General features: G+C 43.0%; 1 pseudogene; it reads left to right on the top strand.

The window, feature by feature from the left end:
* Positions 1 to 20988: 20988 nt before the first annotated feature.
* Positions 20989 to 21471, top strand: part of LOC147732970 (uromodulin-like) — a 41572-nt pseudogene continuing 41089 nt past the window's right edge.

A 21471-nucleotide genomic window follows, 5' to 3' on the forward strand; every position in this document is an offset into this window, starting at 1 on the left:
TGTTGCAACGTAAAAAGGGTGTCACATTTGCTTTGCAAGTTGCAGTGTTCCTCCCGCACAGCTGACTATTGTAAGCTTAACATTGGCTATGTCTTCTTGCTGTTTTACCTCTTCCTCCTCCTCTTACCTCATTCTCCCTGTGGCTCCCAAGAGTCGCTCGCGTTACATGGTGGGTAAGGAATCCCCAGGGCTGCCCCTTTTTGCTCGGTAGACAGTACGCATGCGCAAGAGGAAACTCCATGATTTTGTGGGCTGTGGATCCCAGGAAAAGGGAAAAAAAGAAAACAGCAGCCGGGGGTATAGTGATGATCTGCATTCTTCCTGGGATTCGTGCTGGACTCGTGTATCTCCTACAGAGGAATCAATCCCCCGCCTCCCTCCCCAGGGGCAGAAGCAGCCCTGGGACAGCCTTTACTGCCCTTTGTTTTTAAAGGCCAGAAGAGGAGGGGGGAGGAGAAGGAAGAAGAAGACCCCTGCAAGGCCCTTAACATCTCTCCCAGGGCGGCAGAGGTGAGTGCAAGTGTGCCACAAGCAGCCAGTAACAGAGTTGTAAGGGATGCCACAAGTACGGGCAGCCATGGGGTACTGAGATCTAGGGTCCTGTAGCTCACCGTTCTTCACCATGTTTATGTCAACACCCATGCATTTGATTGACTGCACCACATGTATATATACTTGTCTTCACTTTCGACTAAGTGCGTGGATTTGGATGTTTCAGTTTGTGCATCCGATGTGTTTGTAATATAGCATCTGCAATTTGTGTGTCCCTGTCTCCATCCTGTACGTGCAACCTGCCTGTCTTTGTATTGGACTCCCATGTATATGTACCCTGGGTGTTACTGTCTTACATTGAATGTGTTAGTGGTCATCCTCCGTTTATATGATGTGAACACAGTGCACTCAGTATATGTGCCACGTGCGTGTGTCACTGACAGCGCCTTGCGTGTGTCATTATAACGGCTATGTGTACCACCAGTTCGCCAGTCACGGATTTTCCTTTAGACAGTAATTTTTTTCAGGTATGTTACCTTAGTTGGTTTATTGGAGTCAAACCAGTCATCTAGCCACAATGCACCAATCTGTTTAAATCGTCGTACTGAAAAACCGTTGCCAGGTGACATTGAGTCAGTCCTCTGTTCACCCAAATCTTGATACTTTGGTAGTATGTGCATGCAAACTGTGGCTCTCTGCACATATTGTTTATCCATGTATGTGTAATTGCTGTGCAGACTACGGATTTGCTATTCTCCAACTTGTGAGATTTGTTTTGTATTTCATTGTGTACACCCTGTATGTTACTGGTTAAACATATTGTTTTAGTGTATGCTCCCTTGTGTGTCATTGTCTTTATTCTCTGTGTGTTAATATTTGTACCCCGTGTATGTCACAATCACCACTCGACGTGTCACTGTCTGTTCCTTTTAAGTTTCTCTGGTCCCAGTCTGAACTGAGCGTGTGCATCTTTTGTGTTCTTGGTGTGTGTCAATCTTTGCATCCTTTGCGTGTCATTGTGTGCAGTCTGAGTGTTGTCCCTGTCTGCTTTCTGTTTCAGTATCTTCTTAATGAGTGCTTTTTTCAGTATTTTCTTCTTGTGTTTTTTTTTGGTGCGTTTTCTGTTTGTTCCTGTCTGTGTTATGTTGTACTTTCTATGTGTCTGCTGTACTCTCTGGGTTCCTATCTCTTTAAACAGTCAACGTGTCAATTTGTTCATGCTCTGTATTTCTGCTGTGCACTTTGAGTGTTTTTGTCTATTTGTAGTATATGTTTTTATTGATTTATTAATGAAGAACCTCTACTGGAAACACTGTGCTCCTTAACACGATGGTACATTAGATATCTATCACCTGAAATTGTTGGTAAATAGGCGGCGAAAGTGATAATACATTGAAAATACAGTACGTTTAATAGTACTCTGCACTCATTTCATTTATTAATTTTGCAGTGTTACTCTCAGTTTCACTGTCTGGACATTGTGTACGTAAGAATACACACACTCTTTGGGTGTAATTCGTCTGTGGACACTGTCTCCTTCTGTCTGTGTAATAACAGTTGTTATGTTGCTTGTATTCTTATAGCGTGTGTGCTGCCATTGGTATGGCCTCACAGCTCTAACAGCCTGCTTCTTTACAAACCTGGTTTTGAGGGTTTCGTTACAGATCAAAGTCTAATTTGGTTTATGAGGTGTCATATAGCATATTTGTAGTTTTGTTATTGTTTACATTTGGGGCGTGCTGCTCATTGCTAATTAGAAGATTTGATGGATGTGGACAGAGTGCTTTCCAAAAAGCTTGGTGGTACCTAAATATTAGCTTGCATACTGTACGGCATGGTGTTATGCGAGTGTGCGCTAACTGGAGTCAGCAGGTCACAAGCAGTGATATCCATTACCTACCCTGACTGTTTACAGTGCATGATTGGTTTTCTGTTTAACATACTCTTTAGTTGGTTGGTGTTTCTTGTATTGGTGTGGTTGCATGATTTTGTGAGCCTGAAAATAACTAACAATATTTCATATTTATGCTGTGCTGGATGTGTGTGTTTTGTCTAATAATGAGTTGCATTGGATGGTTATTCTTATTCTTTTCCAAAGGCGAAACCGTTGCATTGTAAATGCTTGTTTAATTAGGTATCGGATTTCTATTTTTTTGATTACGATATTATTATGTTGATAATTTGTAGGTTAATATTTGGTGTATCGATATTATGTCAGTGAAACAGGGGAGGATTAAATAGAGCAGGATATTTAATTTCCAAAGGAGGAATTTGCTTCACTGGGTCAAGAGCACTTTAGCAATGTATCAGTGCAATGGCAGGTCTTAGGTCAGCCATATTTCCACACTATTCACTGCAATAGTAACTGCAGAGGTGGGGCTAACTGTGATAGTCATTATAACAGAAGCACCAGCGATGCTGAAGGCCTCAACAGTATTATCTCTGTTTGGATCTCGGCAAGGGACAGCAAGCAATGCAACACTCATCTCTGAAACAAAAACGGCCAATCATAAATAAGGTTCTCCCTACCTCTCAGCTTGCACCCCTAGTTGGGTTTCATTGATGCAGAACTGGAAGCTCACATTGTGATTCCTTAGTCATCCAGCCAAGGGAAGTAGTGAGAGGCTGTTCCTCGAGCACCGCACATTTGATGTTAACTATTGGATAAAAATGTATAGACCAAGGTGGACAAGCTGTTTCCTCCAGCTCAGAAGGATTAAAGTTGTTTTTTGCTAGGCTGCAGCCCCCGCCCTCCACAGAATTGAATGTCCCAACAATAATGAATACCAACCTCTCTCTAAAATTTAGCCATATCAGACAGAGGAGCCACCAGTTATCCATTGCCCAGAGACACTTTCACCCAACATCAGCCAAAGCATAATTTGTTTGTTTTCTGTGATAGAGCCCCAGTTGATGACTATGTAGGCACAGGTGGTCTTTTGGGAGGTTTTGCAGTTCCTTGCAGGTTACATGCTCCATAGAGTAATGAATGTGAGGCAGATTTGACATGCAACAGCACCTTCCTGGCTCAACGGAAGGCACAGTAGCCTTCAACCAACTGCACCATTTGCAAACAAAAAGTTAATAATCATAGTAACTACTAAGACAACAAACACCACTATAGACCCATAATGGCCACTGAGCAGGAATTCAACGTTGAGGAATGACCAAAGTTGGCCAGGAGCCAGAAGTTGGCCATCTGCCAATTACCTACCCCTTTTCATTTTGTACAAGTACATACTGCCTCAGAACAGAGTGGTTCCTTCCTTATCCCCTCTACTTATTTCATGAAACACCACACCTAAAACTTTCCGCATGCTGAACAGAAGCAGTATGTGCAGTTAGTGTGCAGTCTGCATGCCCCTCAGAGTAGCAAGATCCTTCAAGGTTGTGAACAGTGCAGCTGATTGCTTTTCTTGGTGGCTCTCCACATCATTCTACAGAAGTTCCTTTGAGCGCTTGACCCAGCCCTTATTTTCTTTACCTCCCTCCAATTCCCACCACCGTCTCCTGCTTGTCTTAAGGTTTCCTTTGATCAAATTGCACCTCTGAAGTTAGTTTAAGCCCTCGTGGAATCTTCCGGGAGCTAAGATCTCAAAGGCCTTCTCTCAGGGTGAATGAACTCGGATCACTACAGCTTGCAGTAAGTTTTCTGACTACCTCACTATTGACACCAAGTACCAGGCATAGCCAAAGGGTATCAGGCACACCCCTGGCACTCCTGCACTCCTGCAGGATTTATACCAACATCTTTCCTACTAGGAATGTTAGAAGCAGATTCCCATCTAAACCACGGACCGTGGATATGCCAGGGCCTGGTGTAAGTGCAATGTCTCTCCTGAGTTCTGGGTGGAAACATGCACAAAATTGACAAGTGTATCAAAAGATAAATTTTCCATCGTTTGCATCAGCCTCCCCAACCCCCTTTATTAATCGAACAGTGCAAAAAAGTATCTGTTGATACTGCAGAAATGTTAGACATATTTTACACTGCAATGTATTTAGTATGCATGCTTGCATGGGGCTTTACAGCAAAAATTTGAGTGACTGATAATTCTTGAGCTGAAAGTGGTAGTGCTTCATTCACGTCCCACTTTAGGAGCATTTTCTAAGCCAGTTCGTTTACTTTTAATCTTTGTGTCCCCCTCGGCAAAGGAGTGTCATAAATGTCTAAAAATATGCTCAACATTCACTGAGAACAATCTCTACGTGGGCCAGTAGTGCCATGACAGTGGGAACTGCAGGTCATTATATGGAGGCATTGGCAGACTTGTGCACGGGACCACAGGACTGAACACCATGATTAAGGTACATTTGCAGATGGGGGAGTGTCCTTTGACCTGGCAACTGATGTTTTTTTACAGGAGATGCATGAGTGTTATAGGAAAGAAATGAGGCTCATTGGCACAGCTGTTTTGGGTGTCAGTGCTGCAGTCACAGCAGGGCAGTGGTGAGGACTGCAGGTCACAATTTAGATGATTTTTCAAAGAAAGCTGTGTGTTTGTGCATGAGAGTGTGTGTTTGGCAACAAATGTGGAATATCCAGGGACAATATTGCAGGACTTTGTTAGAGATGTATGTGAGTCCCCGTTGATCGATGAATGAATGATGAATGAATATTGCATTTGTAAAGAGCAACTGTCACTCCCCAAAGGAGCATTCTGGTGCTGAGCAGAAACAGGGAGAACCCATAACAGCAAGAATAAGAGAAGAAAATTAGATGACCGAATAAGTGGGTGGTACAATGAATCAGAGGCAGTGAAGTTCCAGGTTATCAGAAGTTTCCCAAAAGAGGTTCAGAGTCAATGAATCGCAGATGTCTGGGGAGTTGATTCAAGGAATCAAGGAGTTCTGTGGTTCAGGCTTGAGGTGCTTCAGAAGAACAGAATGCATGTAGCCACCGTTGTGAAAAAGAATGAGGCAGTAGGTCCACATGAAGCACATCAACACGCCTTATGTGGTTCGACATGCAATGGAAGTTCCATCGACAATAGTAATATCCTTCCTCCAAAAGCAAATTAAGTTGAACACCAAAGAAAACTTTCCAGATAGGAACCCATACGTCTCTCCTGCCCTCTGTGGTACGTAGCCATGCCCCTCACTATCTGAGCCACCAGCATGCCCACCCTGGGGAGATCACAGGTGACGTGCCACTTTCCGCCCTCATGGCTGGGTGCCAAATCAAAGCAAATGTACAGTTCAGCAGTGACTACTTGCAACTTTTTTTTGTGTACTTCCTTCTCAACAGGGCCTTTAAAGAGCAAGGTAGTCTTCAGAGTAGAGCACACTTCTCAGCAACATTTTCCAGGGAATTCAACCGGAAACCTCAAGAAAGATCCAGAGGCTTTACAAATACCTTTGTCTGTGAGTAATACGACTCTTCACTAACCAGTCAGAGAATGGTGCTTCACTGTTGTACATATATATTATCTAATCAGGTGGGTAATATGTTTCATCTGCTGTTGTATTTTATGGATGTAGGACGTTACAACGCATGCATTTACCACGCATGCTGTTACAACACCAGTTTTACAACGCAAACCTTTACAACGCATAGAGCTTTGGGGTGCTGGATAGTGAATAGTTTAATTTACTATTCCAACTCCAGTCCCCGTGGAGACTAGGGAAAGTGTTGGATAGTAAATTAAATCTATTCCCTATCCTAGAGCGCCCCCCAGCGCAATGCGTTGTAATGGTTTTCATTGTAAAACCTGCGTTGTAATAGCACTGCGTTGTAAAAGTTTAGTTGTAAAGGATGTTTCCCGTATTTTATGCGTTGTGTGAATTGGAATATTATTTCTTCAGGTTTCCCTCCTGGCATGGCAACTGACAAACCAGGGTTATTCTTATCTTTTCGTGTTAAAGCATGGCTGATCATGGTTAGGTCATTGGTTTTAGTGTGCATTTGAGCAGGGGGTTACCTGATATACTTTGTGATTATCTGATAAATTATCTGATTGTGTGTAGCACCTTATATGTGCAGTGTCTAGTCCAATTGAGCATCTAATGATGCACATGAGTGATTTGATGAATTCATAATTAAATGTATTTTTATATGGTGCTTGTCCTCTGATTGCAATGTGATGCAATGAGATGTAAATAACTTGCTTTTTCACTTTCTTAACTCTTTGATCTGCATTGATGCCTCCTCCAGTGTCTCATGTGATCTCATGCACTGAATTTCCAGCAGAACTGTCAGTTCAGTGAAACTATTTTGCCACCTACTACAGATGAAGGCCATTTGCTGAAAAAATCATTAGCGAAAGACACTGCGTTCTCACAAGCACGGTGTATTCCCATGATGTGGTTTAAGGCTAGGGATTTTGGGCCAGATGTAGGAGCCCTAATACCGGTTGGTAGCGGCCGAATTCGGCCGTTACCGACCGGTATTAGGGTTTTCTGATGTAGGGGGCCTATATTTTACCGATTCTGTAAATTTACCGAATCGGTAAATTTACAGAATCAGTAAAATACCGAATCGGTATATTTACCGATTCGGTAAATCCATATGTAGGTGACACTCCTAAGAGTGCCACAGACCCTTAAGAGTCGGTATTTTACCACTCAATCCTATTGGGTGGTAAAATACCGAATTCAGGTGTGCATGCATATCTGTGCATGCACACCTGTGCAATGTGACACACAGACATGCCCTTAGGGCATGTATGTGTGCCACATGGCACACAAGCCTGTACTTGGGGTGCTAGAGGGTGTCAAAGTGACACCCCCTGCACCCTTGCAGGATTCGGTATTTACCGATTCGGTAAATACCGAATCGGTATTGCCCATTGATTCCTATGGGCTTCAAGCCCCATAGGAATCAATGGGAAATACCGATTCGGTATTCACCAAATCGGTAAATACCGAATGTTAACGATTCGGAAATTAAAAATTGAAAATTAGCTACATCTCACTCCTTCTAATTTACCGATTCATAAATACCGAATCGGTAAAATTCAGTATTTATGAGTCGGTAAATTAGAGTTACCTACATCTAGCCCATAGTTTGCTTGGTGAAGGCATCTACCAACTGGGTGAACTTTCTCAACACCTGTTCAATTTCTTTTTTATTGTATGTATTAATGTTTTAATAGCAAACACATTAATAAGACAGGTTACAGTCCGACCACACGTGCGTGTGATTACAGTTTACATTACATGTTATTATATATATTTGAGAGTACAATCAATTCTTGTCTTACAGTTCTAGATGTGACATTTCCAGCCCCCCTAGACCTCATCATTATCCCCAACATTGCTATTCGGTTTTAATCTTAAAAGCTCAGAGGATCAGAATCACTGTTGAAAGGCTGGCTAATGCCATCCCTCACAGTAAGCTCCCAGAGTATGGCCATTGGCTTGGTGTGATAGGCAAGCTAGTTGCCATACAGCAGAAGCTGTGTTCATTCTTCTGCTGCCTCTAAATATTCATAATTTTGTTCATAGATATGATACCAAGTTTCTGCTAGACACAAAACGGAAGGCAATGCATGCAGAGGTTGATGACTGACCATATTAATGGTTAGAACTGTATCTTGTCACACAAAAATCGGTTTGTACCAAAAACTGTTCTAGCAGCTGTTATGTAAGGTACAAAGGGGCTTATTTATGAGCCCTTGCATCACTTTTCCGCCGCCGGTGCATCACTTTTTGTGACGCACCAGCAACGTAAAAAATATACCTTGTTGCTTCATATTTACAAAGTGACGCATTTAGGTAGATGCGTCGCTTTGTAAACCCCTGCGCCACATTATAACTGTGCCTGGTATAATGTATTCACAGTGGGCGTTCCGACACAAGTACGCCTCATAGAAGTGACGCATTGAAATCTATGAGATTGCACAGCGCCACTTCTAGGACGCAAATGCTTTAATATCTTATGCCTGCCTCACAGCAGGCATAAGACTGACGCCGGCACATTTGAAATGGGACTTGCACATGTGAAATGACCCATTGCTGGAGTTGCATCACTTTTGTGACACACTCCAGCAATGCGTCATTTTTGTGCCTACATAAACTTCAGAAATACTGATGTATCTGTAACTCCCTGCGACAAGATGCGTCATACTGTAAATATGACACATCCAGCATGTCGCAAGGAGGGCTCAATGAAAAGTGACGCAACGCTGTTTTCACACAGCGATGCGTCACTTGTCATAAATGAGGCCCCAAGGCTTTTATGCCCTTCTTCATCAATTTCCTTGCAGTATTCTATTCCAAGGGCTTTGTTTTTCCCAGATCGAGGGGCAATAATATCCAGTTAACTGATATACTATAGGTAACCTCTGGTGCATCTCTGTGCACTGCCTCACAAAAACAGTTGTCCCTGACTGTAAGTCCTTTATTGGAGAGGATATTGTGACTGAAGACACTGCACCACTTGTGTCTTCTGTGAAGCCCAAGGACTCTATACTCTGCCCCTGGAAGGGTCTTTTGACAGCTCTCTGCCCTCTGCGCATATGTGACTTGCTTCATCTACCACACCTCAATTGGACTTACACTGTTCCAATAGTAATTAAATAAGTCAGAGGAACTGTCTAATATCAAAGGCCATGATTAGTCCAAGAAAGCTGTGCTATTTTCAACCATCTGCAGGATTCCCAGTGGTGAGCAAACTGCTGGAGGCTGTGGTTGCGTCCCGTACTAACCTACTGGAGTGAAATTACCCTGGGTAGGGCAGTTTGGACAGCAGACAAACTGATTGCTAGAGTCTTTAAAGCTACTCTCCACCTTCCAAAGAGAGTGTCACTGGCACAAGTGCGACGTATGTACAAGATCACAAAACAGTATTGGGCCAGAGGCTGTTGTTTCCTCATTTTTTGTCACAGGCTCAGATCAGCACCACCAGATTCCATGCACATCCTAATATGGTACCAATTAGAGGGCGCTGATTCAAGATCATCATAAGGGTAACATCTTGATGACAAACTAAATTTAATTTATTTGAGGTCTTTAAGAAATTATCGACAGCCGTGGCAAAAAAAATGGCAAAACTGGAGGATTTGTCAGTCTTAAGTAAGCTTTCTCATGCATGGTCATATTCTTCCAACGAGCAGAAGGTCGGCATCACCTGTACTAACCCTTTATGGATTAAGGCAAGGCTTGTGGCATTAAGACTGGGCAAGTGCAATCTCCGTGCTCACCTTCCAGTTGGTGACGCTCATTACCTCACCACACAATCTGCCGTCTATGTGGACAAGGAAAAGAATCCTTAATCCACATCTTATGTATCTGCCCACAATTGGTACAGCAAAGGAGAATTCTTCTGAGTACCAATTTCATTCGGCTAGGAGTTCGCACCTGCCAGCAGGCAGTCATTACTAGCCTGAATCCTTTTAATTTATTATTAAATGTTAAAACTGTTAAGCTTCTCCGGATGGTTGTGACCAAACAGACCATTGTCAATTCCACCAGTGCTGTGGCAACATGCCCTTAAATGCTCAAATTGTTTCCCGTCTGCTTCATCCCTTGCACTACTCATCCTTGCATGCCTAATATCGGGCCGGGCTGAACATGCTAAAATATTGCTATGCCTTTCACGCTACAGCTTTTAGATCACTTATACAGCGGTTAGCACAGCTTGGTGCAAACGGGTCGGGTTCAGCACATTTTGTACAATGCACTTTAGTGTTTATACTTGCTGCTATAATTCGGACACGCCTCCATGCTTGTGTATTTTTTACACATAATTCTACAATGACCATTTTTCTGCACCACTTTCTGGGACCGGGCAAAGCCTAGTGGTTTTTCAATATTTCATCGCTTATCACCACTTTTTCCATTGCTTTCTTCTACAAATGTACCGCTTGGCCTGTGTCGGGTCAGTCTGTGAGCAAGATAAGTCTGTGACCTATTTCTGTTTAGGACCGATTGCAGATCTTTCACCCCACAAAAGTTCTATGGGCCATATGTAGGTATTCACTATTTACCGATTTTTAAATACCGAATTTTACAGATTCGGTATTTGAAAATCGGTAAACAGTATGTAGGTAAAAATTCTGTAAATTTTACCGAATCGGTAATATTCAGTATTACCGATTCGGTATTTACCGATTCGGTAATTCAAGCCATTCACTATTACCGATTCGGTAAATACCGAATCGGTAATAGGGGAAACATATTCAAGGGTGGTAGGGTGTCACATTGACATTGTTGCACCCCTGAATCGTGCATGTGTGCACATGTGGCACACATACATGCCCTAAGGGCATGTATGTCTGCCACATGGCACTGAAAAAAAATCAAAAAATTGCTTTTTCAAGGGTATTCGGTATTTACCACCAACTTATAGTTGGTAGTAAATAAGGAATCCTGAATGCAGAAATGAACTCACTTGAGTGCCTCCTACATAGGATTTTAGGATTCGGTATTTTACAGATTCGGTATTTTAAGAATTCAGTAATTTACTGATTCCTTAAATTACCGATTTGGTAAATTACCGAATCCTTGAAACCTGCCTCCTACATCTCAAATCCCTAAATACCGGACGGTAACGGTGACATTTACCGAATTTCATCGTTACTGACCGGTATTGCCCCACCTACATATGGCCCTATGTTCTGCGTATTTTGCACATTGTTTTTAAAACTATTTTCAAAGGTCTGTTTTGTTTAAGTATACTGATCGCTCTATTATGGATTTTTTTCAATATGGTTCCTGCTGAATCCTCTCTGCCTGTATTTAGCCCTACTTGCTTCTGTCACATGGTTTTAACTTGGTATGCTGATTATTTTCCTCCGTTTTGCTAATTGGTAAAGCTTTTACTTAACTGTACGATAACATTGACTATGACTATTACTATGGTTGCATTTTGACATCCATTCTGTGTTGGATTTTAGTGAAGAATTTGATCCTGGCTGGCCAAGACTCATCTTCTAGACAGTTTTCACCTTTTCTTAAAGGCAGTTGAAAAAGGTCACCTTGCAGCAATAAAACTGCAGGATAACTCGCCTCCATTTGATGGATTGGACCTCCCTGTACAGTTCCCTCGTCTGGATCACACACCGTCAGCTCTTGAAACTACTTTGAATGAGCTGGTCTCATTTCTGACAGGCACAGTATTCACAGTTGGGTTGGGCCCTTTCATCTCTCCTCACATTTCTTTGACTTGTTAGTGCACCGGTGATGGCCATCTACCCCATGCACGTTCATCGTCCATGTTACATATGGATGCCAATTGGGTTTTGCTTATGAAAACTGGTTGCCCGTAGCAATTTGAAAATCTGGCTAGGTGTGGCTCTAATATTGAAGTAGAACTAAGCAGAGCTGGTTCCTACTGAATGTTGCTAAAATCAAGATTAAGTGGCAGATTGCGGGTTTGGTGGAGAGGGCACTCTGCCACAAACCTGACAGAGTATCATGCTCAGCGAACCCTCGTCTGCTTGCTCCATTTTGAATTGGGCACACCATCATCTTTCCAAAGCAGTGTCCCGCTGGCTCTGCCGTTGGAAAACTTCCTCTGGTGGCCTGACAGAGATGAGGCTGTAGAAGTAAAGATCATCAGACCTTCTGTCCTATTTAGAGCGTCTCTGATCTTTTTTTAATGCCCACCACCGGCAGGAAAATCCTGGTGACATGGGAAGGAAATATATATTTTTAAGTTGCTAGAGCTTCATGACAGTAGCATTTCACCAGCACACTCTACATGACAACATTACTAGCAGGAAAATCGCAGTAGACGAAACATTTGGATTTAAAACTGCGAGGCAGATATGGATGGGCAGGGTGTTCTAGAGCTTTGCACTAGAAGAGTGAATGAACAGAATGTAGATGGGTGAAGGTTGCTCCAGGGAAAGCTAGGGGATTAATAAAGGAAGATCTAGAGGCTCTACTAGATTGAGAGGAAGTGGTTAGAGAAGATAGATATGAAGGTAGCATTAAATAAAACTATGTCTATACTTGGTAAAGAGTGGAATAAGAGAGAAGAAGTCAGCACAGTTGATCTAAGAAAGAGATATGGGCAGATTACGGCAGAAGATTACATAGAGTAAAAATTGATGAGTTCAGAGATAATCAAAAGTGAAACATTGAGACATGAGCAGTAGTTTAGCAGAGAAGGAATTACAACCGACCACCGAGAGTTGTCATGTGGAAAAGGGAAGGAAAAGAACTGTAAAATGATTGAAGATTTGCAAACTAAAAGAATAGACTACTGATGGAGTCTGTTTATGAAAAGCAAAGGCTTGATTAAACTGAAAGACACCGTTCCCTGCCACACATATCTTAAAGATATGTTGTAGTGTTTACTGGGCCCTTGCAAGAAAATTAGACATACTGTGAACCTCTTGCTACCTTACACACACAGTTTGTCCACCGATGGATCTTGGTCTGTGCTGAAAGGGGTTGGATATTCGGAGGATAGACAGTTACCCAATGAGGACCAGGAATAGGATAACTGCATCTACAGCTCATATTCATTAAACTAGATAAAGCTTTCAAAGTGACATTTATCATAAGTTAGCCAATAAATCACTCTCAAGAAATGATGAGTCAGAACAGCAGAGTCAGTTTTAAGAATTTAAAGTTTACTGTAGATTAAAAGAACATTTGCTTTCAAATAAAATAGCATACAACCCTAATAATCAATTAGTAATGGATTTAATAAATATACCTAGCCTCTGAGATTCAGAGAGAGTTTGATGGATGAATAGGACAATCTTCCTCAGCCAAGGCAGATTAGACTCATAGAACAAATGTGTTGATCAGAATGGGAAGCCAGGTGAGCCTTGTAAAGACTTAGAAAAGTTCAACAAATTTCCAAGTAGCCAGTTCCTGTCATCAAGACCTCAATCTGTCTCCGTCTGTCACTAGTGTCGAAGCAGCATGAGAAAAAACCATCATTGAAATGTTCAATCTGTGTCAGGACACCAGTCAGCATCAATGACCCCTAATTCCAACAGCAGAATTGGAATCTGAATCACAAATCAGACAACCAATGTCTCGAAAGGCAGCTGCAGACAAACCTGTAGTGCCTCCCAGAATCGAACAATTATACTCAAAATGGTTTCCAGGGTGACACTCCCTGGAATGACCAAATTGTCAGACCACTCAGTTCCATTGGTCAATCCAAGTAAGATGAGGGCTGATGTAGCAGAAAAGAAGATACAAATCCAGAAAAATTAAGTAAGTCAAGGTCCTTAGGTTGTGTAAGCCTAAGACACATTGAACAATAAGATATTTAAAAGAAAGCATGTGGGTTCAAAACGTCTCTTTCCCAAGCAGCTGTTCCAGAGTGTAGCAGAAATTATTGCAAGTGTGCTATTCAGTCCGGGAGATGTCGAAAGGAAATAATTATTATTTCAAGACAGTTTGCTAGGTTTCAAAAAGTTCCCATATGTTTTAGAATATTCAGTCCATGACATCGCTGGAAAGGGGAAAATCACACATAAATAAGAAAGATAGCATGTAACTTCAGAATACATTGATAAACATTTCAATTTGATCATAATGAATACATATCAGTATAGGGTACTCATAAAACTTTTTGTAAGTGTTATCATTGCAAATATGGGAAATGCATATTAATCGTTGTCATGTATGTGTTATACCACTAATACATATATAAAATACATGTTAACGTAGTTCCATTAAGGCATATTTAAGTATATTGAGGTAACACCTACTTTTCTTTTGTCATTTTCTGTGCACATATCATAACATGAAATAACATTTTCATAACTTTTCACACAAATCAAATTCATTAGTATTAAAATCCATATTGTGAGATTTTTCTCCTCACATATGTATGAGTAAAAATAGTATTTCATAATCATTAGTCACATCTATATTAATTAAACATATCTCACATCTATTTTTTATTCTGCATGCTTTTACGATGCAGTATCTGAATTATATTATTTGCATCAGCATCTTTTTTTATATCGTGGAACTTAACACACGTTTTGTCATCATTTGCGTAAAAGTAGTCATAATCATTTCTCTTATCAGGAAAATCGTTTGATGTAACTCTGCTCTATCAGACGCGAGTATGTGGTAATAATACTAATTTGCCATGTAACATCAAGAAAGAAAGGGTTTCTGACTGGGGGGGTCGGTAAATCGGAGTTCATGTTTTGACAGCAGATGTTGATAATCAGTGATGGGGGCACTTTGAAAGACACATTTGAGTGCCAGCCTTACAGAACTGTGATTCCAAGGAATGCTGTAGATTGGGAAACTTGAAAGACGAAGAATAGACCCCCGTTGAACTTCACGACAGAGAGAGAAATCCGGGAACTAAAAAACTGCACTTGTTTGACGACTTTCTATGACGTGAAGTGTTCACGTTCAAATGCCTGCTAGCAGAAGAAAAATGATTTACCACACCGACAATTGTTAGACAGTCTTTAGTAACATCTAAGCCCAAATAACGTTTTAAAGGGCATGGCAATCAATCTTACAAAACAAATTATGCTAAGTATTCGCTGTGAGTGATTGTAGGGTGTATTTCATTTAGCTCTGTGTGCATTCTGTATGCTATTGATGCTGTCCTGGCAACTTGTTTATGGATAGAGGGACTTTACTATGTGTTAGAGTTCAGACTTTGTCTTGCCATGGGGTTGGGACAAAGAACGCTTGCTATGTACAGGAGTGGAGCCTGTCTGTGGCTTTCACCTGTTCTAACTCTGCAGACATTTAAAGTGGGTCTCGTTCATTCTTCAAAAATTACTTTGAATTGTTTAATAGTACAGCCCTGGGGCAACAGCACAAACAGGCAGGGCCATTGGAATTATGCGGAAATAAAGGACTAAATTAAACGACGGCGTTGACAAAATAATGCAAGCAAAGGACAGCTACGCAAGAAAAAGTACTTTATGTGGCATACTGCAACACATTCTAAGGTAGTGTTGTTTTTCTAATTTGTCACTTTACCACACAATAATTTCGTGTGACAATAAGCCATCTATTTATTTTATTTATTTATTTATAAAGTTTTACATAGCGCAAACTAGACCCACGAGGGTATCTAAGCGATTTACATTTAGGATTGTTGCATTACAGGTTACATCAGATACAAGAGCATAGTAAGGTACAGTACACATAAACAATGTTTTAATAATTCATAGGAGGGAGGAGGGAAGGAGTAATAGCGGGGAGACGAGGAGGAACAATGCCCAATGTCCGACTGGGTTTGTGACAGTCAAGGAGGAAAACCAGGGCCAATCTCCTCATTAGCAGTCAAGCAGCTCCACCGGTCATCAGCCACGTTGCTCAGGCCTCAGCCTTCAGGAAAAAACTGTTTTTAGATTATTGATTTCCGAAGATTATATATAGCACTATCTAGACCCAGAAGTGTCAGAGCGCATACCCAGAAGAACGTTGCATTAGAAGGTACATCAAAAGGATTATAAAGCACAGGCTAGACCCGTAGGTATCAGAGCGCTATAACAGAGGAACATTGCGTTACAAGTTACATCAGTTACAATAGCGTACTAAGGTACAGTAAACAAACAACGAGGTTGAGAGAATTTATAGGAAAGGAGGGGAGGAAGGAGGCATAGCAGGGAGACGAGGAAGAACTGTGTCCAATGTCCGGAAAGACAAATAGAGAGGGAAAGGGAAGAGGTGGAGTGAGAAGGGAGAGGACGAGGGAGAAGATGGAAAAGAGATAAAGGGAAAAGTCAGCCCAAAAGACGGAGTGGGTAGGTGACAGCCAGGGAGATAATCCAAGGCCAGTCCCCTCTATACTCTCTAGGAAGCTCCAATGGGCATCGGTCAGAAAGATGGAAAGAAAGGAGACAAGGAAAAGGCAGAATGGCAGAAATATGAAGAGGGGGAGGGCGAGACAGGGAGAAGGGGAGAAACTGTGTCCAGTGTCCGGCTGGGCAGGTGACGGTCAGGGGATGAACCAAGGCCGATCTCCTCAATTAGCTGAACTGAGCAGCTCCACCGGACGTTGGACAAAATACTCGAACTCCGCTGTCCGGGTAGGGGTCAATAGTACTCAGGGGAATGTCAGAATAGTGTGGGTGGGGGGAAGTCATGGTCCGAAAAAAATTCCAGACGTCCTCTTGAGGTTAGACACAGTACTGACAGGGTTTTGTAAGTAAAAGTAAAAGATCAGCAAGGGCGGAAAAACGTCACCACTGTCGGCCATGTTGGGTTCTGGCATCCTGGGACCCTTATTCACATCGTGAGTGTGCCGAGAATGACAGAGGTTAACAGGGTGAAGGGCCAGACTCCCAATAGGTCTTAAAAAGGACACTAGATCTCAACATTGCCCCCCACGGGGGTGGAAGGGGGTCTGACGAGGTTTCCCTGCACCCATTCGAGTTGTGGCCTGATTTTTAAACAACAAGCAATTTTCAGGAAAATGAATGGCATCTCGCTGTTTAATTCGAGGTACTATGTCACGAGGACCGGCCATTTTAGGGTCAGGCAACCATGGTTACATGACCGTGTCTCGGTAGCAAGTGTAGTTGCTCTCTCGATTTGGAGCCACGATTTACAGCTATCCCTACATCAGTCAAGCTTGCAGCATGTAGGCAACCCTCTCGCTATCCTCTCCCATTGTGGCGGTCTCCACAGCAGCGCCGGGCTGGCCATTGGCGCGCTCGCGTCTCTCACCACTCTCTCCACTGAACGCTGTGTGCTGCCACCACGGGCATCATTGTAATATTCAAGCCCTCACCTTCGATTGGGCAATCTGGGAGCTCCTAAGTCCCATTCCGAAGATGCTGGGCAAAGTCAAGCACGCTCTCTTTCTCTCAGTATCTCCGTCTCACCCACAGGCTCTGTTTTCTCAGGGCCCCGGTATCCCCTCACATCACTGCACTCCTAGGCTCTGGCCGGTTACCCACCTTCCCCCTCCCCGGGATGCACCATCTTCTGGATGTGTACCGGATCTTACTTTGGCGTGTACTCCAGTCACCATTTTCCCAATTTTCTAAACTGCGTGTGCTGTTTAGGGAGCATAGCGCCTCTTGCAGCTTCCTTTGCGCCGTGGTAATCTCACCTTGCTAAAAAACTATAAAGACTCTATCCTCCAGACTAAGGCAACATACTTCTCCTCGGTAATTATGAACTCAGCCACTAAGACTAAGGATATCTTCTCTATAGTCAACGAGCTGTGCACAACCTGATAGAGTGATAGCAAAACTTGCTCCCTCACAATCACTTTGCGACTCCCTGAACTCGTATTTCATCAATAAAATTGCCACCATTAAAAGCAGCATCCCTACTCCCACAATCTCAACTACCTCCCCCATTACATGCAAAAATCCCCTGGTGTTGGACCAAATCCCCCTGATCTTCAGGGAAGAGTTTCTTGTCCTACTAAAAAAAGTCTGATCAGGCTCCCCTACCGACTGCTGCCCCCCACACAACCTACAAGAGGCTTTCCATACCTGCCCAGACCCGCCCCTCTCACTCCTCAACAACTCCCTTAAACAAGGTACTGTCCCAGACACCTTTAAATATGCTGAAATTGTCCCAATCCTAAAGAAACCGAACGCTGACCCCTCGGTCCTGAGCAACTTCTGCCCAATATCTTTACTCCCCTACCTTAGCAAGATCTTAGAGGCCCACGTAACTAACTGTCTTACTCATTTATTGAGCACTCTCAGTTCCTCAACCCCCAGCAGGCAGACTTTAGACCAGCACACTCCACGGAGTCAGTCAACCTTTATGGACAAGCTTATGAGAGGAGCCGATAAAAACATCACCCAGGCCACAGTGCTTTTGGATCTGTCAGCCGCTTTTGACACGGTCGATCATGATCTCCTGATCGATCGTGTCAGTAAGACTGGCATCCAGGGTTTGGCTCTGAGGTGGATCTCCTCCTTCCTCCACAACCGATTCCAGGCAGTTCGTGTCCCCAACTTCTCAGCCAAGAAAGCCAGGCTGACCTGCGGGGTCCCATAGGTTTCCTCCCTTTCGCCCCTTCTGTTTAATTTGTACATGCTACCTCTGCTCTGGTCCTTACGCAACAGTTGAGTTGCAACTTTCAGCTACCCTGATAACCTCCAGCTGGTGTTCCAAATTGATTCTTCCAACACCTCAATCTCCAATTTTCAATCCACTTTGAGCTCTATTAGAGAATAGATGTAGGCTAACCAAATAAAACTTCACCCTGACAAAACTGAGCTTATTCAGACTGGAGGCACCACCAACCCTTGGAATTCTAAATTCTGGCCCCCTCTCCTAGGCAGTTCCCCTCGCCCAGTAGAATCTGTAAAAAACCTAGGGGTCATATTCAGCAATGACCTGTCTATGAAACCCCAGATCAGCGCGGTGGTATCTACCTGCTTCTTCCACCTACCCAGAATATGGAAGATCTGTAGATTTCTGACCACCGAGGCCTTGACCCTAGTCATCCTGGCCTTGGTCATCTCTCGCATTAATTATGCCAACTCACTCTACGTCGGCATTCCAGCAAACCAACTCCACCGTCTACAACTGGTACAAAACCAAGCTGCTAGGCTCATTTTCCATCAACCCAGACACCAACATGTCCGCCCCCTGATGAAGAGCCTCCACTGTCTTGCGGTGGCCAATCGCTGTGCATTTAAACTGGGCTGCACCATCTCCAAAGCCCTTGCCGGCCATGGCCCAGCATTAATCTCTACTAGGATCCATCACTCTGCCCCCGCTCGTGAACTTCGCTCCTCCCATCTGAACCTGCTCATTATCCCCTCCTTCAAATGTAAAAAACACGGTAGCCTCAGATTTTCCTTCCTGCCCCTCACTTCTGGAACTCTCTTCCCACTGCACTGAGATCAGCAACCACTCACGCCCAATTCAGAATACTTCTTAAGACCCTTCTATTCTCTCAGGCATATAAGTAAAGCTTCTGTCATCATACCACTGCCTCCCTCCAGCTCTCAGCACCATGAAACCGCTTGGTGTAAGTGCGCTCTACAAGTATTTTTAACCTATATAAAATTAACCATGTTATGTGCATCCCTCACAGGGATTTATTACATGCTAAACAGCACTCTACTAACCATGTTATATTTATCTCTGGCAATGATAAGGGATATATCACACAGTGTGCAGCTCTTCACTAAGCGTTGTTGTAGTCACCTATTACACAAATATATAACAAGCAGTTCAATAGAGTACCAACTAATTACAGACAAACACACCCACACAAACCCCCTCAGAGAGATTTACCGTATGATGTTCAGAAATTCATTAATTATTTTGTGGTCTTATCACACAGTGAATAATCACGTGATTTGCAGCAATACGGGAACCGATTCTTTTCAGTCCTTTAATAGGAATATTTTTGTGTTTTATGTCTGAGGCCGTCTGATTGACTGGACAAGGCATCTGCTTTTTAATTTCATCACCTTAGGCGGCCATTGTGGCAGAAGATGGATTCCCTCAGAGGAGATGCTTGCATGGTGAACAGCTGTGTGTCCAGCAGGCAAAAAAGGAAGTCTATACGCCATCAGGGTACCTAAATAGGAAGTTATATTTTATGACCTTAAAATGCGACCTCAGAAATGGAGATCTCAGAAACACTTTCTCGCCATAATTACCAGGTCGTTTTCCTTGTGGGATATATTGTATCATAATATCTTCCAAGTCAAGTTTGCAATGATATAATGCACTTTGAGACAGCAAGAGAGATCATTTAGGTCCTTATTACGAGTTGACTAGTATGAGACACTGCTCTGGGAACTACGAGTGGTCCAATATCCTGGGACCTGGTTTTACTGGGTGCGATTCTATACTGTGTTAAACAGTGGCTAAGAAGGGGCAAGAACTGCAGGGACAGATACATCCTGGCCCCCTCCTGCTCCTTCAGCACCAACTGCTGTCAAGCTACGCCCAGCCAGAACTCAGCGTGGTATGGCCCGAGATGGCCTTCCTGCAACACCTTCAATGCCCTGGCCCCCAGAACCCCCTTCCCTCGTTGACATTTACCACCTGCTAGGAGTAGGTATGATATTAGCAGAGAAATGCTTAGGATCTGGGAAAACATTCAGATTTTATATAAATATTCCCGGCTCTGCTCAGTTAGTCCCCATTCTGGGAATTATAACTTCCAATGGGTGGATTTAGGTGTGGGGGCACTGGCTGTATTGGGCAATTCCATGTCCCTGCTTTTCCATACCTTAATCTAGCCAAATCATAATGAGGGTCTTATTGAAAGGTACTAATTTGGGGCGTGTCCCAAGACTAATGACGTAACATAAAGAAAGTTGTATTTTGGTGGGAACAATAGAAAGGGGACCAGGTATCAAGGAAAGATAACTCTGGATTTCAACTCATGGAGACCGGTTCCAACTGCCATCCCTGCGCCTTCATTGCTTCTCAACTATTGCCTGCCCCTGACTAAATGCAGGGTGCTGGGCCAGGCTAAGCTTTTATGAGAATTTCTTCCAAGTTACACATCCTGTGATCAAAGATTTCATGAGCCAGAAGTTCTTAAATCATCAGGGAGCATGTGATCTATACTGTGACTTCTTAAGGTTTGGCCAACTGTTGATATATTTTTCTATTCTTTGGATCTGACGCTCATCTCGTGCCTTCTAGGTGTCAAACAAGCCTAAAGCTCAGAAGATGAAGGCCTGGTTGGGACTCGTGCTTGCTCTCTGCGTTTTGTTCACAGGTGAGGATTTGGCATTCTCCAGTGCCCCATTACGTAAAGTTCCACCTATAACGACCCTTCTTCCTGCAGAGGTGAACACCATTGGCAGTAGAACGAATGAACTTTTACTGAGTGGGACAAAGATACAAACATATTTGTTGAATGCTTGAATTAATCTCAACCACTAGTAAACATTCAGGATTATTCCAGTCAATCATTTTTTGTCCACTATGTTACTTTAGACAGAAACCAACCATGTAACGGCCTATGGTAGCTTGTGTTTACTTTCTGAGGAGAAATAGCGCAGTAGTCCAGGCTGGACTGTTGCTAACAGAGCTGGACCAAGGTTGATTTGCATAAAATTGGTCCTTGTCTCTAGTGGCAAAGTAAGCAAAGCAATGATGCACTTGAATGTTGTTGCATTTATGGGAACCCTGTTG

Source organism: Lissotriton vulgaris, chromosome 2_1 (genome assembly GCF_964263255.1).
Source record: "Lissotriton vulgaris chromosome 2_1, aLisVul1.2, whole genome shotgun sequence".
Taxonomy (NCBI): Eukaryota; Metazoa; Chordata; class Amphibia; order Caudata; family Salamandridae; genus Lissotriton; species Lissotriton vulgaris.